The sequence below is a fragment of the Pongo abelii genome, chromosome 14 (assembly GCF_028885655.2).
Source record: "Pongo abelii isolate AG06213 chromosome 14, NHGRI_mPonAbe1-v2.0_pri, whole genome shotgun sequence".
Taxonomy (NCBI): Eukaryota; Metazoa; Chordata; class Mammalia; order Primates; family Hominidae; genus Pongo; species Pongo abelii.
Genome location: NC_071999.2, coordinates 24167753 through 24186477, shown reverse-complemented (window position 1 = coordinate 24186477; position 18725 = coordinate 24167753). Strand labels below are relative to the sequence as shown.

At 38.3% G+C, this 18725-nt stretch overlaps 1 long non-coding RNA gene across 1 annotated transcript in view; it reads left to right on the top strand.

The window, feature by feature from the left end:
• The first annotated feature begins 344 nt into the window (after positions 1-344).
• Positions 345-18725, top strand: part of LOC129049446 (uncharacterized) — a 41194-nt gene continuing 22813 nt past the window's right edge. The window contains exons 1-2 of the long non-coding RNA XR_008512529.2: positions 345-447; positions 10952-11033. This is a non-coding gene — a long non-coding RNA (uncharacterized LOC129049446). The remainder of the gene's footprint in view (positions 448-10951; positions 11034-18725) is intronic.

The following is an 18725-nucleotide window of genomic DNA, read 5'->3' as shown; positions in this document are numbered from 1 at the left end:
TTCACTTAAGAAACAAAAAGAAATCTGTATCATCCTCTTGATTAAAAAATTTTCCCTTTTCAGTAGACTGAGAAAACACTTTTCACATTTTTTTTTCTTTTTTTTTTTTTGAGACGGAGTCTCTGTCGCTCAGGCTGGAGTGCAGTAGCACAATCTCAGCTCACTGCAAGCTCCACCTCCCAGGTTCACGCCATTCTCCTGCCTCAGCCTCCCGAGTAGCTGGGACTACAGGCGACTGCGACCACACCCGGCTAATTTTTTTGTATTTTTCATAGAGATGGAGTTTCACCGCGTTAGCCAGAATGGTCTTGATCTGACCTCATAATCTGCCCACCTCATAATCTGCCCACCTCGGTCTCCCAAAGTGCTGGGATTACAGGTGTGAGCCACCACGCCAGGCCCATCACTCTATTATTATTTAATAAATATACAGAAGCTTGCGTTGAAGTAAGTATGATAATATCTACTGCAAAAATCAGGACTCCTTTAAATGGTGGAAGAAATTAGGACTTGTAAATTCATTGTGTTGTAAATTACTTTTCCAGTTTTCCATAAAATGAAGAGAGTATGTTATGGGGCCATGAGAATGAGACTCAATAAGGAAAACTAACGGTATTATTGGATTTCAATTAGTTACATAATCTGAATCTCGTGGTTAATGTATGCCTTTTTTGACAATCCATTTCTTTGTTAAATAGTATTTGCAATTATTAAGTTCCTTCATTTCAATTTTCTAAAAAAATTAATATGTAACAATTTATTAGTTTTATTGTTAATAGGTGCATTCAGAATTTTAACATTTTTTTCAACTTTGTTAAATTTTTTAAGTGGCAGGATAAGAAAATTAACTATTTAAATAGAAAGCATTCACCCTTTGTAACTGTACAGCTTAATAATTTTTTATAAACCTATACAGTCATACCATTATCACAACAATCCAATTTTGGAATTTTTTCATCATCATAAAAAGTTGTCTTGTGTCTACTGCAATCAATTTCTGTTTTTCATACCAGCTCCAAAAAACTTTAGATCTGTTCTCTATATAAATTTGCCTTTCCTAATCTTTCTTATGACTATTACCATATACAATGTTGCCTTTTTCTCTGGTTTCTTTCCCTTAGCACAAAATTTTTGATAATAATCTGTATTGTTTTATGTATGAATAGTTTATTTCTTTTTATCACCAAGTAGTTTTCCATTATACAGAAATATCAGTACGTTTCCATGAACAAACTGATGGACATCTGAACTGTTATTGGTCTTTGACTTTAATAAAAAATGTTATTATAAGCTTTTGTTTACATGTCATTGGGTAGATACATTTTTTCATTTCTCTTGGGTATTCCCTTGACATGAAATTCCTGAATCATATAGTAAATAATGTTTAACTGTCAACGTTTTTTCCAAAATTATAATATTATTATACTTTCCCTTCAGCAATATTACAGAAGGGTACCAGTTCCTCCACATCATTGTCAACATTTGTTATTGTCGGATTTTTAAATTGTAGATATGATGGTGGGTATGTAATGATATAGAATTTTGGTTTTCACTGTTTATAGATGTTAAGCATATTTTCATATTTTATTATCTATTCAAACATAATTATATTGGCTATTTTTTTTTTTTGGTAAAATGCCCAGCTAATTTTTAATTTATTTGTCTTCTTCAGAATGAGTTGCAGGAACTTTTTTATATGTCTGTATAACAAGTCTTTTACGAGATGATTTTTGGAACCATTTTCTTGTAAGCCTCTTCACTTTTCATTTTGTTAATCGTGTCTTTTGGATAAAAAAAGTTTTAAATATTCAGAAGTCTAACTTATTATTTTTAATTGGCTATGCTTTTAGTGTCTTATGTGAAAAAGCATTTTCCTAACATAAGGTTACAAATATGCTTCCAATGTTTAATTTTCAAAGTTTTATAGCTTTAGCACTTAAATATATAATAATGATACATTTTAATAAGTTTTTTTGTTATGGTTTGAAGGGTATAAGTTCATATTTCCACATACAGATTTCCATTTTTTTCAGTAGCATTTGTTGAAAATAGCATGTTTTCTTCATTAAACTAGTCTTGATGTCTTTTAGCAGCCTGTTGACCACAAAATTAAGAGTTTATTTCTGGACTCCCTAAATTGTTCCATGATATAAATATGTAAATATTCACAACTCGTGCCGCAATGTCTCATTACTGTAGCAATATAGTACCTTTAGGAATCAGGTAGTAAAAGTCACTCAACTTTATTCATTTTCAAAAATATTTTGACTCTTCTAGGTCTTTTGCATTTCTATATAAATTTTACAATTGGCTCGTGAATTTTTACAAAATTTCTTGAGATTTTGTGTTGAATCTATGTATCAATTTAGGGAGAAGTCTTATCTAAGTAGTACTGTCTCTTTTAATACATGAACTTGCTATATCTCTCCACTTATATATTTTTTCTTTAATTTCTTTTACTAATATTTTTAGACTTTTTAATGTATAGCTTTTATATTACTTAAGTTAAAATGTATTTATAAGCATTAAAGCTATTGTAAATAGAATTGTATCATTACTATTCTCTGACTCTTTGATGTTAACATATAGAAATAGCATAGATGCTGTGTCTTGCAAATTGCTAAACTTATTTACTAGCTGTAGTAGTTTTTCTGTAGAATCCTCAGGGTTTTCTGTGCACAGAATCATGCAATCTGCAAGCAAAGACAGTTGAACTTCTTCCTTTTGAATCTGTATTCTTAGGCATTTAGTCTTTCAGCATTAAATGTGATGTTAGCTGTAGTTTCTTCATTGCTGCACTTAGCTAGTTTAAGGATGTTACCTCTGTTCCAAGTTTGTTAGGGATTGTTATCATAAATGTTTAATTTCTTCAGTTTTTTTAATGTGTCAGTTGAGATAATCATATGTGGTTTTTTTTGCCTTTTATTCTACTGTCATTTAGTCATAACATATCATCTTGTTTTATGTATTGATAGGCACTTTTTTCTTTTTTGTGAGATGGAATCTCGCTCTGTCGCCCAGGCTGGAGTGCAGTGGCGCAATCTTGGCTCACTGCAAGCTCCACTTACCAGGTTCAAGCCATTCTCCTGCCTCAGCCTCCCGAATAGCTGGGACTACCAGCACCTGCCACCATGCCGGGTAATTTTTTGTATTTTTAGTAGAGGTGGGGTTTCACTGTGTTGGCCAGGATGGTCTCGATCTCCTGACCTCATGATCCACCCGCCTCAGCCTCCCAAAGTGCTAGGATTACAGGCGTTGACAGGCATTTTACTAAAAATTTGCTAAGAATTTTGCAAATAGTTAATGAGGAACATAGAACTGTTATTTTCTTTTCTTATGATGTCTTTGATGTGTTTTTGTTTCAGTATTATACTTGTTTTATCAGGGTTATAGGGTATACTTGTTTTACCAGAGTTCAATGTTAAGTTTAAAAAGTTTTTTCCTCCTCTACTGTCTGAAAGAATTTATGTAGTACTTTATAAATGTGAGAGTGCACAACTGAACCCTCTGAGGCCTGGGCTTGTCTTTGTGGGAAGACTTTAATTATTTATTTTTATTTTTATTTTTTATTATACCTTAATTTTTAAGGTACATGTGCACAATGTGCAAGTTTGTTAAATATGTATACATGTGCCATGTTGGTGTGCTGCACCCATTAACTCGTCATTTAGCATTAGGTATATCTCCTATCCCCCCCTTCCCCCCACCCCACAACAGTCCCCGGTGTGTGATGTTTCCCTCCCTATGCCCATGTATTCTCATTGTTCAGCTCCCACCTATGAGTGAGAACATGCGGTGTTTGGTTTTTTTGTTTTTGTTTTTATTATTATTATACTTTAAGTTTTAGGGTACATGTGCACAACATGCAGGTTTGTTACATATGTATACGTGTGCCATGTTGGTGTGCTGCACCCATTAACTCGTCATTTACATTAGGTATATCTCCTAATGCTATCCCTCCCCCCTCCCCCTACCCCACAACAGGCCCCAGTGTGTGATGTTCCCCTTCCTGTGTCCATGTGTTCTCACTGTTCAATTCCCATCTATGAGTGAGAATATGCAGTGTTTGGTTTTTTGTCCTTGCAATAGTTTGCTGAGAACGATGGTTTCCAGCTTCATCCATGTCCCTACAAAGGACATGAACTCATCCTTTTTTATGGCTGCATAGTATTCCATGGTGTATATGTGCCACATTTTCTTAATCCAGTCTATCATTGTTGGACATTTGGGTTGGTTCCAAGTCTTTGCTATTGTGAATAGTGCCGCAATAAACATACGTGTGCATGTGTCTTTATAAGCAGCATGATTTATAATCCTCTGGGTATATACCCAGTAATGGGATGGCTGGGTCAAATGGTATTTCTAGTTCTAGATCCCTGAGGAATCGCCACACTGACTTCCACAGTGGTTGAACTAGTTTACAGTCCCACCAACAGTGTAAAAGTGTTCCTATTACTCTACATCCTCTCCAGCACCTGTTGTTTCCTGACTTTTTAATGGTTGCCATTCTAACTGGTGTGAGATGGTATCTCATTGTGGTTTTGATTTGCATTTCTCTGATGGCCAGTGATGATGAGCATTTTTTCATGTGTCTGTTGGCTGCATAAACGTCTTCTTTTGAGAAGTGTCTGTTCATATCCTTTCCCCACTTGTTGATGGGGTTGTTTTTTCCTTGTAAATTTGTTTGAGTTCACCGTAGATTCTGGATATTAGTCCTTTCTCAGATGAGTAGATTGCAAAAATTTTCTCCCATTCTGTAGGTTGCCTGTTCACTCTGATGGTTGTTTCTTTTGCTGTGCAGAAGCTCTTTAGTTTAATTAGATCCCATTTGTCAATTTTGGCTTTTGTTGCCATTGCTTTTGGTGTTTTAGACATGAAGTCCTTGCCCATGCCTATGTCCTGAATGGTATTGCCTAGGTTTTCTTCTAGGGTTTTTATGGTTTTAGGTCTAACATGTAAGTCTTTAATCCATCTTGAATTAATTTTTGTATAAGGTGTAAGGAAGGGATCCAGTTTCAGCTTTCTACATATGGCTAGCCAGTTTTCCCAGCACCATTTATGAAACAGGGAATCCTTTCCCCACTGCTTATTTTTGTCAGGTTTGTCAAAGACCTGATAGTTGTAGACATGCGGCATTATTTCTGACGGCTCTGTTCTGTTCCATTGGTCTATATCTCTGTTTTGGTACCAGTACCATGCTGTTTTGGTTACTGTAGCCTTGTAGTATAGTTTGAAGTCAGGTAGCGTGATGCCTCTAGCTTTGTTCTTTTGGCTTAGGATTGACTTGTCAATGAGGGCTCTTTTTTGGTTCCATATGAACTTTAAAGTAGATTTTTCCAATTCTGTGAAGAAAGTCATTGGTAGCTTGATGGGGATGGCATTGAATCTACAAATTACCTTGGGCAGTATGGCCATTTTCACGATATTGATTCTTCCTACCCATGAGCATGGAATGTTCTTCCATTTGTTTGTATTCTCTTTTATTTCATTGAGCAGTGGTTTGTAGTTCTACTTGTAAGAGAACTACGTCCCTTGTAAGTTGGATTCCTAGGTATTTTATTCCCTTTGAAGCAATTGTGAATGGGAGTTCACTCATGATTTTGTTCTCTGTTTGTCTGCTATTGGTGCATAAGAATGCTTGTGATTTTTGCACATTGATTTTGTATCCTGAGACTTGCTGAAGTTGCCTATCAGCTTAAGGAGATTTTGGGCTGAGATGATGGGGTTTTCTAGATATACAATCATGTCATCTGCAAACAGGGACAATTTGACTTCCTCTTTTCCTAACTGAATACCCTTTATTTCCTTCTCCTGCCTGATTACCCTGGCCAGAACTTCCAACACTATGTTGAATAGGAGTGGTGAGAGAGGGCATCCCTGTCTTGTGCCAGTTTTCAAAGGGAATGCTTCCAGTTTTTGCCCATTCAGTATGATATTGGCTGTAGGTTTGTCATAGATAGCTCTTATTATTTTGAGATATGTCCCATCAATACCTAATTTATTGAGAGTTTTCAGCATGAAGGGTTGTTGAATTTTATCAAAGGCCTTTTCTGCATCTATTGAGATAATCTTGTGGTTTTTGTCATTGGTTCTGTTTATATGCTGGATTACATTTATTGATTTGTGTATGTTGAACCAGCCTTGCATCCCAGGGATGAAACCCACTTGATCATGGTGGATAAGCTTTTTGATCTGCTGCTGGATTCAGTTTGCCAGTATTTTATTGAGGATTTTTGCATTGATGTTCATCAGGGATATTGGTCTAAAATTCTCCTTTTTTGTTGTGTCTCTGCCAGGCTTTGGTATCAGGATGATGCTGGCCTCATAAAATGAGTTAGGGAGGATTCCCTCTTTTTCTATTGATTGGAATAGTTTCAGAAGGAAGGGCACCAGCTCCTCCTTGTACCTCTGGTAGAATTTGGCTGTGAATCCATCTGGTCCTGGACTTTTTTTGGTTGGTAAGCTATTAATTATTGCCTCAATTTCAGATCCTATTATTGGTCTATTCAGAGATTCAACTTCTTCCTGTTTTAGTCTTGGGAGGGTGTATGTGTCAAGGAATTTATCCATTTCTTCTAGATTCTCTAGTTTATTTGCATAGAGGTGTTTATAGTATTCTTTGATGGTAGTTTATATCTCTGTGGGATCGGTGGTGATATCCCCTTTGTCATTTTTTATTGTGTCTATTTGATTCTTCTCTTTTTTCTTCTTTATTAGTCTTGCTAGTGGTCTATTAATTTTGTTGATCTTTTCAAAAAACCAGCTCCTGGATTCATTGATTTTTTGAAGGGTTTTTTGTGTCTCTATTTCCTTCAGTTCTGCTCTGATCTTAGTTATTTCTTGCCTTCTGATAGCTTTTGAATGTGTTTGCTCTTGCTTCTCTAGTTCTTTTAATTGTGATGTTAGGGTGTCAATTTTAGATCTTTCCTGCTTTCTCTTGTGGGTATTTAGTGCTATAAATTTCCCTCTACATACTGCTTTGAATGTGTCCCAGAGATTCTGGTATGTTGTGTCTTTGTTCTCATGGGTTTCAAAGAACATCTTTATTTCTGCCTTCATTTCGTTATTTACCCAGTGTCATTCAGGAGCAGGTTGTTCAGTTTCCATGTAGTTGAGTGGTTTTGAGTGAGTTTCTTAATCCTGAGTTCTAGTTTGACTGCACTGTGGTCTGAGAGAGAGTTTGTTATAATTTCTGTTCTTTTACATTTGCTGAGGAGTGCTTTACTTCTAACTATGTGGTCAATTTTGGAATAGGTGTGATGCAGTGCTGACAAGAATGTATATTCTGTTGATTTGGGGTGGAGAGTTCTGTAGATGTCTATTAGGTCCACTTGGTGCAGAACTGAGTTCAATTCCTGGATATCCTTGTTAACTTTCTGTCTCGTTGATCTGTCTAATGTTGACAATGGGGTGTTAAAGTCTCCCATTATTATTGTGTGGGAGTCTAAGTCTCTTTGTAGGTCTCTAAGTAGTTGCTTTATGAATCTGGGTGCTCCTGTATTGGGTGCATATATATTTATGATAGTCAGCTCTTCTTGTTGAATTGATCCCTTTACCATTATGTAATGGCCTTTGTCTCTTTTGATCTTTGTTGGTTTAAATTCTGTTTTATCAGAGACTAGGATTGCAACCCCTGCCTATTTTTGTTTTCCATTTGCTTGGTAGATCTTCCTCCATCCCTTTATTTTGAGCTTATGTGTGTCTCTGCACATGAGATGGGTTTCCTGGATACAGCACACTGATGGGTCTTGACTCTTTATCCAATTTGCCAGTCTGTATCTTTCAATTGGAGCATTTAGCCCATTTGCATTTAAGGTTAATATTGTTATATGTGAATTTGATCCTGTCATTATGATTTTAGCTGGTTATTTTGCTTGTTAGTTGATGCAGTTTCTTCCTAGCCTTGATGGTCTTTACAATTTGGCATGTTTTTGCAGTGGTTGGTACCGGTTGTTCCTTTCCATGTTTAGTGCTTCCTTCAGACAAAATCTCTCAGGATTTGCTTGTCTGTAAAGGATTTTATTTCTCCTTCACTTCTGAAGCTTAGTTTGGCTGGATATGAAATTCTGGGTTGAAAATTCTTTTCTTTAAGAATGTTGAATATTGGCCCCCACTCTCTGCTGGCTTGTAGAGTTTCTGCCGAGAGATCAGCTGTTAGTCTGATGGGCTTCCCTTTGTGGGTAACCCGACCTTTCTCTCTGGCTGCCCTTAACATTTTTTCCTTCATTTCAACCTTGCTGAATCTGATGATTATGCGTCTTGGAGTTGCTCTTCTCGAGGAGTATCTTTGTGGCGTTCTCTGTATTTCCTGAATTTGAATGTTGGCCTGCCTTGTGAGATTGGGGAAGTTCTCCTGGATAATATCCTGCAGAGTGTTTTCCAACTTGGTTCCATTCTCCCTGTGTACACTTTCAGGTACACCAATCAGACGTAGATTTGGTCTTTTCACATAGTCCCATATTTCTTGGAGGCTTTGTTTGTTTCTTTTTATTCTTTTTTCTGTAAACTTCTCTTCTCACTTCATTTCATTCATTTGATCTTCCATTACTGATACCCTTTCTTCCAGTTGATCGAATTGGCTACTGAGGCTTGTGCATTCGTCACGTAGTTCTCGTGCCGTGGTTTTCAGCTCCATCAGGTCTTTTAAGGACTTCTCTGCATTGATTATTCTAGTTAGCCATTCATCTAATTTTTTTTTCAAGGTTTTTAACTTCTTTGCCATGGGTTTGAACTTCCTCCTTTAGCTTGGAGTAGTTTGATCATCTTTGATCATCTGAAGCCTTCTTCTCTCAACTCGTCAAAGTCATTCTCCATCCAGCTTTGTTCCTTTGCTGGTGAGGAGCCGCGTTGCTTTGGAGGAGGAGACGCGCTCTGATTTTTAGAGTTTCCAGTTTTTCTGCTCTGTTTTTTTCCCCATCTTTGTGGTTTTATCTACCTTTGGTCTTTGATGATGGTGACGTACAGATTGGGTTTTGGTGTGGATGTCCTTTCTGTTTGTTAGTTTTCCTTCTAACAGTCAGGACCCTCAGCTGCAGCTCTGTTGGAGTTTGCTGGAGGTCCATCCAGACCCTGTTTGCCTGGGTATCAGCAGCAGAGGCTGCAGAACAGCGGATATTTGTGAACAGTAAATGTTGCTGCCTGATTGTTCCTCTGGAAGTTTTGTCTCAGAGGAGTACCCGGCCGTGTGAAGTGTCAGTCTGCCCCTACTAGGGGGTGCCTCCCAGTTAGGCTACTCAGGGGTAAGGGACCCACTTGAGGAGCCAGTCTGTCCGTTCTCAGATCTCAAGCTGCGTGCTGGGAGAACCACTACTCTCTTCAAAGCTGTCAGACAGGGACATTACTCTCTTCAAAGCTGTCAGACAGCCCTCCTTGAGTTGCAGAGGGCTCCACCCAGTTCGAGCTTCCCGGCTGCTTTTTTTACCTACTCAAGCCTCGGCAATGGCGGGCACCCCTCCCCCAGCCTTGCTACCGTCTTGCAGTTTGATCTCAGACGGCTGTGCTAGCAATGAGCCAGGCTCCGTGGGTGTAGGACCCTCCGAGACAGGCGCGGGATATTATCTCCTGGTGTGCTGTTTGTTAAGGCCGTTGGAAAAGCGCAGTATTAGGGTGGGAGTGACCTGATTTTCCAGGTGCCGTCTGTCACCCCTTACTTTGACTAGGAAAGAGAATTCCCTGACCCCTTGCGCTTCCCGGGTGAGGCGATGCCTTGCCCTGCTTTGGCTCATGCTCGGTGCACTGCATCCGTTGTCCTGCACCCACTGTCTGACACTCCCCAGTGAGATGAACCCGGTACCTCAGTTGGAAATGCAGAAATCGGCTGTCTTCTGCGTCGCTCACACTGGGAGCTGTAGACTGGAGCTGTTCCTATTCGGCCATCTTGGCTCCACTGGCCGATTTTAATTATTAATTTAGTTTATTGAACACAGATTTACTGAGATTTTCCATTCCTTCTTGAATTATTTTAGGTAACTTATGTCTTCCTATAAATTTTTTCCAGTGTTGTCTAATTTATTGGCCTAAGTCATTCGTAGTGTTTCTTTATAATCATTTTCATTCTTGTGAAGTTGTTACAGATGTACCCTCTTCTATTTCTGACTTTGGTAATATATGTTTTTTCACTTTTTTTGGTAAGTCTAGATAAAGCTATATATATTTTTAAATTTTGTAAAGGATTAACTATGATTTTATTGTTTTTCTCCATTATTTTTCCTTCTTTATTTATTTTAATTATTTCATTTCTGATTACTTCCTTCTTGCTATTTACTATGCATATAATTTGCTCTTCTATTATTGAAGTTATAGCTTAGATAATTAATATTAAATCTTTCTTTTTTTCTAAGTGTTTAATGCTCTAAATTTTCTTTTGAGCACTTCTCTAAAAGCCATTCATAGATTTTGATATGCTGTTTTCATTTTTATTAAATTCAAAATATTTTCTTATTTACCTTGTAAATTCTTCTAATTAGTTTTTTAGAGGCATATTGGTTAGTTTGCAAATATTTGAGGAGTCTCAAATTTAATTCAGTTGTTTTATTTTATTCAGAGAACATATTTTTGGCATGATTTTAATGTATTTTAACTTATTAAAATTTGTCATGGAGTTTAGCATATGCTCTACCCAGGAGAATGTTCCAGGCATATTGAAAAGTATGTGTATTCTGCTATTATTTAGCGAAGCATTCTATAAATGACAATTAGATCGAGGTAACTGAAAGTGTTCAAGTCTTTTATACCCTTAATTTGTTCTGCCTAATTCTCCTGTCAACTATGAGAAAGCTGGATTCAAATCTCCATATTGAAGGTTGAGTTGTCAATTTCTCTTTTAATTCTAAAGATTTCTACTTCATGTAATTTGAGGCTCTATTGTTAGGTGCATATGCATAGGTACTTGTTATTAAATCCCTGATACATTAACTCTTTCATCATTGTCAATGTCTCTCTTTTTCTCTAGTAACACTGAAGTTGGCCCAATTTTAAACTTGCATCTTTTCTCAGAAAACTGACCATCAGACCTCCCAGATGATTTCAGGGAGGTAAGGATTTCCGGATCACTGCACCTGGACAATAAGAAGAATCAATTGCCTGTTGATCAATTCCTTTCTCCTCCCTCCCTACTTCTGTCTCTCTGCATGTGGTTACAGTGCTATGCTGGACCACTGCTGCCTGTTGATCAACTCCTCTTCCTTGTCCCTCCTGTTTTCCTTCTTCGCTATATAAAAACCTAACTTTGGTCGGAGAAGGAAGGCGGATTTGAGGTTTTGCTCCCTTCTCTCTGGCTGACATCACCCATAAAATAGTAAAGCCTTCTTCCCCGGTAATACTTGTCCTCTCAGTGATTGGCTTTCTGTGCCACAAGCAATGGGACCTGGACCAAACCTCTGGTAACAACACTTCTCATATTAAAGTCTATTTTGTCTGATAATAATATAGCTGGTCCAGCTCCCATATAGTTATGGTTAGCCTGTTATAACTTTCCATCCTTTTACATCCAAATTTCTGTTACTTCAAACCTAAAGTTTTCTCTTATTGAAAGCATATAATTAAACCTTGATTTACCATCAAGTCTGACACTGCCTCTTAAAATATATACATATTATATAAGATTATATATGTATACACAGTCCAGCCCTTGTGGACACTAGGCCTGCTATAAAAATGTACCTTAGACTGGGTAATTCACAAAAAAATAGAAGTTTACTGCTAACAGTAAACCTGAAAATTTCAAGATCAAGGTGAAGTGCAAGCAAATTCAGTATCTGGTGTGGGCTCACCCCCTGCATCAAGAGGGTACCTTTTTAGCTATGTCCTCACATGACAGAAGAGGGAAAGTGTCTCACTCAGTCTCTTTTATAAGGACATTGATTCCATATACAATGTTGAAGACCTCTTGACTTAATAATTTCTCAAAGGCTTCACTTCTTAATACTATCACATTGTGTACTGGGTCATAGCATATGAATTTGGAAGACACATCAACATTCAGACCATAGAAATACAGTTTTTGATATTTAATAAGAAGTGATACAGAATAAACTATACATATGTAACATGTACAACTTGATAAGTTTGACCCACACACATGAAACTTTGAATCCACCAACACAATCAAGCTAACAAATATAATCCCCACAAGATTCTTTATGGCTACTCTATAATCTCTATTTCCTTCCCCTCCCACAACCACGTCCCTGGGCAACTACTAATCTGTAATTTACTATGCATTGTTTTCTGCTTTCTAGACTTTTATAAAAATAGAGTCATGCAATATATCTTCTTCTCAGTGTATTTTCTGAAGATAATTTTTGAGACTCATATTGTTGTGTGCACAAATAGTTCATTCATTTTGTCTAGCTAAGTAATATTCAATTGTACTTTTATAGCAGAGTTTGTGTACCTGTGGATGGGTATGAGGTTTGTTTTAACATTTTAGCTGTTACAAATAAAGCTGCTTGAATGTTCATGTCTTTGCTACTGCGAATAGTGCTGCAATGAACATACACATGTATGTGTCTTTCTGACAGAACTTTGGGTATATACCCAGTAATAGGATTGCTAGGTCAAATGATAGTTCTGTTTTTAGGTGTTTGAGAAATTGCCACACTGTTTTCCACAATGGCTGAACTAATTTACACTCCCACCAACAGTGTATAAGCATTCCTTTTTCTTCTACAAAAAAATATAAAAATTGTCTGGGCATGGTGGTGCATGCCTGTAGTCCCACCTATTTGGGAGGTTGGGGTGGGAGGATAGCTTGAGCCTGGGAGGCAGAGGTTTCAATGAGCCAAGATGGAGCCACTGCACTCCAGCCTGGGAAATAAAATTAGACCCTGTGTTAAAAATATTTTTAAAAACCCACAACCTGGCCAGCATTTCTTATTTTTTGAGTTTTTAATAATAGCTATTCTGACTGGTGTGAGATGGTATCTCATTGTGGTTTTGATTTGCATTTCCCTAATTATCAGTGATATTGAACTTTTTTTCATAAGCTTGTTGACCATGTGTGTGTCTTCTTTTGACAAGTGTCTGTTCATGTCCTTTGCCCACTTTTTAATGGGGTTGTTTTTCTTGTAAATTTGTTTAAGTTCTTTATAGATGCTGGACATAAGACCTTGTCAGATGCATAGTTAGCAAAAATTCTTTCCTGTTCAATAGGATGTCTGTTTACCCTGTTAGTTTATTTTGCTGTTCCGAACCTCTTCAGTTTAATTACATCCCATTTGTCAATTTTTGCTTTTGTTGCAATTGCTCTTGGCATTTTTGCAATGAAATATTTGCCCCTGCCTGTGCCCTGAATGGTATTAACTAGGTTGTCTTCCAGGGTTTTCATAGTTTTGGGTTTTACATTTAAGTCTTTAATCCATTTTGAGTTAATTTTTGCATATGATGTAGGGAAAGGGTCAAGTTTCAATTTTACACATATGGCTAGCCACTTATCCCAGCACCATTTATAAACAGTGAATCCTTTCCCTGTTGCTTGCTTTTGTCAGGTTTGTCAAAGACCAGAGAGTTATAGGTGTGTGGTCTTATTTCTGATTTCTCTATTCTGTTCCATTGGTCTATGTGTCTGTTCTTGTATCAGTACCATGCTGTCTTGGTTACTGTACCCCTGTAGTATAGTTCAAAGTTGGCTAGCATGATTCCTCCAGCTTTGTTTTTTTTTTTTCCCCTTAGGATTGCCTTGACTATTCAGGCTCCTTTTTGGTTCCACATGAATTTTTAAATACTTTCCTCTACTTCTGTGAAGAATGTGAATGATAGTTTAATGGGACTAGCACTGAATCTATAAATTGCTTTAGGTAGTATGACCATTTTAACAAAATTTATCCTTCCTATCCAGAAGCACGGAATGCTTTTCCATTTGTTTGTGTCATCCTTGATTTATTTGAGCAGTGGTTTGTAGTTCTCCTTGTAGAGACATTTCACCTCCCATGTTAGCCTTATTTCAATCCTTTTGTGGAAATTGTAAATGGGAGTTTGTGATTTGGCCCTCAGCTTGACTGTTGTTGGTGTGCAGGAATGCTATTGAGTTTTGCACATTTATTTTGTATGCTGATACTTTGATGAAGTTGCTTATTAGCTTAAGAAGCTTTGGGGCTGAGACTATGGGGTTTTCTAGATATAAAATCATGTCATCTGCAAACAGGGATAGTTTGACTTCCTCTCTTCCTATCTGAATGCATTTTATTTATCTTGCTTGATTCTCATGGGCAGCACTTCCAATACTATGTTAAATGGGAGTGGTGAGAGAGGACATCCTCATCTTGTGCCGGTTTTCAAGGGGAATGCTTCCAGCTTTGCCCGTTCCATATGATGTTGACTGTGGGTTTGTCATAGATGGCTCTTACTATTTTGAGCTATGTTCCTTCAATAACCAGTTTATCGAGAGTTTTTAACATGAAGGAATGTTGAATTTTATCAAAACCCTTTTCTACATCTACTGAGATAATTATGTGGTTTTTGTATTTAGTTCCATTTATGTGATGAATCACATTTGTTCATTTGCATATGTTGAAACAAACTTGCATCCTGGGGATGAAACTGACTTGATCTTGATGGATAAGCTTCTTTACGTGCTGCTGGATTCTGTTTGCCAGTATTTTGTTGAGGATTTTTGCATCGATGATCATCAGGGATATTGGCCTGAAGTTCTTTTTTTCTTGTATCTCTGCCAGTCTTTGGTATCAGGATGATGCTGGCCTTGCAGAATGAGTTAGCAAGGAGTCTCTCCTTTTCCATGTTTTAGAACAGTTTCGGTAGGAATGGTACCAGCTCTTCTTTGTACATCTGGTAGAATTCAGCTGTGAATTCATCTGTGGACCTGGTGTTTTCTTTACGGAAAAGTTTTTAAGTGAAGTTCCACTCTTTTACACACACATACACATACACACACCCCACAGCTGACTTCATTAAGCTACCTTAAGGGTGAAAGATTTGACGCTCTCTACCTAAAATCAGGAACAACGTAAGGATTCCTGTTCTTACCACATTTATTAATAGTTGAAGAGGAACCTCTGGACAGGGCAACTAGACAAGAAAGATTTTTAAAAAGGCATTCAAATTGGAAAGAAAAAGTAAAATAAATTATCATGATTTGTCTATATCATGATGATGTATATAGAAAATCAAAAGGAATCCACCAAAAGTCTACTAATAAACAATTTCACCAATGTTGCAGGTTACAAGATGAATATATAAATATGAATTGTAGTTCTATACTCCAGTAATGAACAATTGAAAAATGAAATTAAGAATACAGTTATATTTATAATAGTATTAAAAAGAATAAAATACTTAGGGAAAATTTAACAGAATTACTACAAAATTTTCACACTGAAAGCTACAAAACACTCTTGAAAGAACTTAAAGAAAACCTAAATAAATGAAAATATATGTCATGGTCATTAATCAGAAGACTTAATATTGTTAAGATGGTAATACTCCTGTGTTAGTCTGTTCTCACATTGCTATAATGTGAGAACATTACCTGAGACGGTAATTTATAAAGAAAAGACATTTAATTTGCTCACAGTTCTGTGGGCTATACAGAGAGCATGGCTGGGGAGGCCTGAAGAAACTTATAATCATGTGAGAAGGCAAAGGGGAAGCTGGCACATCCTACATGGCTGGATCAGGAGGAAGCAAGAGTGAAGGGGGTGATTACTACAGTTTTAAACAACCAGATCTTGTGAGAACTCTATCTTTAGACAGCACTAGGGAGACAGTACTAAACCATTAGAAACGATCCCCATGATCCAATCACCTCCCACCAGACCCCACCTCAAACACTCGGGATCACAATTCAACATGAGATTTGAGTGGAGACACAAAGCCAAACCATATTATTCTACCCCTGGCCCCTCCCAAATCTCACATCCTTCTCCCATTTAAAAACACAATCATGCCTTCTCAACAGTCCTCTAAGTCTTAACTCATTTGCATTAACTCAAAAGTCCAAGTCCAAAATCTCATCTGAGACAAGGCAAGTCCCTTCCACCTATAAGCCTGTAAAATCAGAAAGAAGTTAGTTACTTCCGAGATACAATGGGGGTACAAGAATTGAGCAAATGCTCCAGTTCCAAAAGAAAAAAAATGCCCACAACAAAGGGGCTACAGGCCCCATGCATGTCTAAAACCCAGCAGGGCAGTCAATAACTCTAAAAGCTCTAAAATAATTTCCTTTGATGTCATGTCTTATATCCAGGCCACACTGATGCAACGGGTGGGATCGCAAGTCTTTGGGCAGCTCTGCCCCATGACTGTTTTCACAGACTGGCATTGAGTGTCTATGGCTTTTCCAGGCACACGGTGCAAGCTGTTTGTGGATCTACCATTCTGGGGTCTGGAGGACTGTGACTCTCTTCTCACAACTCCACGAGGCAGTGCCCCAGTGGGGACTCTGTGTGGGGGCTCCAACCATGTATTTCCCCTCTACACTGCCCTATTAGAGGTTCACCATGAGGGCTCTGCCCCTGGAGCACACTTCTGCCTGAATGTCTAGGCATTTACACACATCTTCTGAAATCTAGGTGGAGGCTCCCAAACCTCAACTTTTGCTCTCTGTGTACCTGCAGGCTTAATACCAGGTGGAGGCTGCCAAGGCTCCCATCCTCTGGGGCAGTGACCTGAGATATATCTGGGGACCTTTTAGCCGTGGCTTCAGTTGGAGTGACTAGAAGAAATGGTGCCGTGTCCCAAAGATGCACAGAACAGCTGGGCCCTGGGCCTGGCACACAAAACCACTCTTCCATTCTAGACGCACAGGCCTGTGATGGGAGGGGCTGCTCTGAAGGTCTCTGAAACACCTTGGAGTTATTTTCCCATTGTCTTGGCTATTAACATTTGGCTCCTCTTTAGTTATGCAAAATTTCTGCAGCTGGCTTGCATTTCTCCAGACAAAATGGGTTTTTCTTTTCTTCTACATGGCCAGGCTACAAATTTTCCAAACTTTTATGTTCTGATTCTCTTTTAAATATAAGTTTCAGTTTCAGGTCATTTCTTTATGCAAATGAGTGTAGGCTTTTAGAAGCAGCCAGACCACATCTTCAATGCTTTGCTGCTTAGACATTTCTTCTGCCAGATAACTGAAATCCTCTCTCTCAAGTTTAGAGTTCCTCTGATCTCTACAGAATGCCTCCAGTCTCTTTGCTAAGCCATAGTAAGAGTGACCTTCAGTCCAGTTCCCAATAAATTCTTCATCTCCATCTGAGACCTCATCAGCCTGGATTTCACTGTCCATATCACTACCAGGATTTTGGTCAAAATCCACTCAACAAGTCTCTAAGGAGTTCCAAACTTTCCCTCATCTTCCTGTCTTCTTCTAAACCCTCCCTCATATTCCTGTCTTCTTTTGAACCCCCAAAACTGTTCCAACCTCTTCCCATTACCCAGTTCCAAAGTCACTTCCACATTTTCAGGTATCTTTATCACAATGCCCCACTCCCAGTACAAAATTTCTGTATTACTCCATTCTTACATTGCTATTAATAACTACCTGAGACTGGGTAATTTATAAAGAAAAGAAGTTTAATTGGCTCACAGTTCCACAGGCCATACAGGAAGCATGGCTAGGGAGGCTTCAGAAAATTTACAATCATGATAGAAGCCTAAGAGGAAGCCAGCACATCCTACATGGCCAGAGCAGGAGAAAGAGTGCGGTGGGTGGGGGTGAGAGGTGCCACATACTTTTAAACAAGTAGATATCATGAGAATTCTACCACAAGAGAGCACTAGGGGGATAATGCTAAACCGTTATAAACCAGCCCCATGATCCAATCACCTCCCACCAGGCCCCACCTCCAAAACCTGGGATCACAATTCAACACGAGATTTGGGCAGGGACACAGAGTCAGAACTCCCTAAATTGATCTTCAAATTCAATGCATTCCCTAACAAAATTTTTTTTTGTTTTTTTTTTTGTTGTTTTTTTTTTAATTTGATAAGTTGAATCTAGAACTTGTATGGAAAAGCAAGTGTCATGTTGTTTTTTCTTTCTAATTTGGTTTTGAAGTCTCTCTCAGGAGACCAGCACTACATTCTAGCCCTGCCCTGATGGGGCTCCAGGGGATCTGGTTATGGATACTTACAGTGTGCCTTTTATGTGATGCCTCTTCATCCTGGCAGATGGCCTGTGTCTAAGTGGCTGACCCATGACCAGGTGTCCCTCTCACAGGAAACTTGCCCACATTGGCAGGCACACTGTGTCTCTTGTCCGACCTGTGTTCAGTTTATTCCTACTCTTTAGGAAAGCCCTTACCAGAGAAAAAATCTATGTTTCAGAATGCCTGTCAGGTGAAACAAAGAGGAGGCAAAGCAACAAAACACATGAAATAACAGAAGCAGATTACTACCTACCGATCCTAGAGAGAAGAGAGCAGCATGCCTCACAGGGCCAATGGGAAGGGGAGAGCTATCTGGGATACACACTCAACCAGAGGATGAGGAGCAAGAAAGAGAGAGGCAGGTACCTCTGGGCCAATGCCTTAATTGCAGTGCAAGGTGTTACATAGGCAGATTTCCCACAAGGATTTCTAATTGGTGGGTTTACAGCAAGCAGGCACAAGTTATGTGGAGTCATACTGTGACTGAGAGGTGATCACTGCAGCATATCTATGCAGTTCATACAGGGGTGGGGGCCAGTGCAGTGAGTAAGTAAATAGTACCTAACTGTTTCCTCCTGTGTAAGACAGATATTTAGATTGGTCACATTGAGGAAGTGAGAGGAGGTG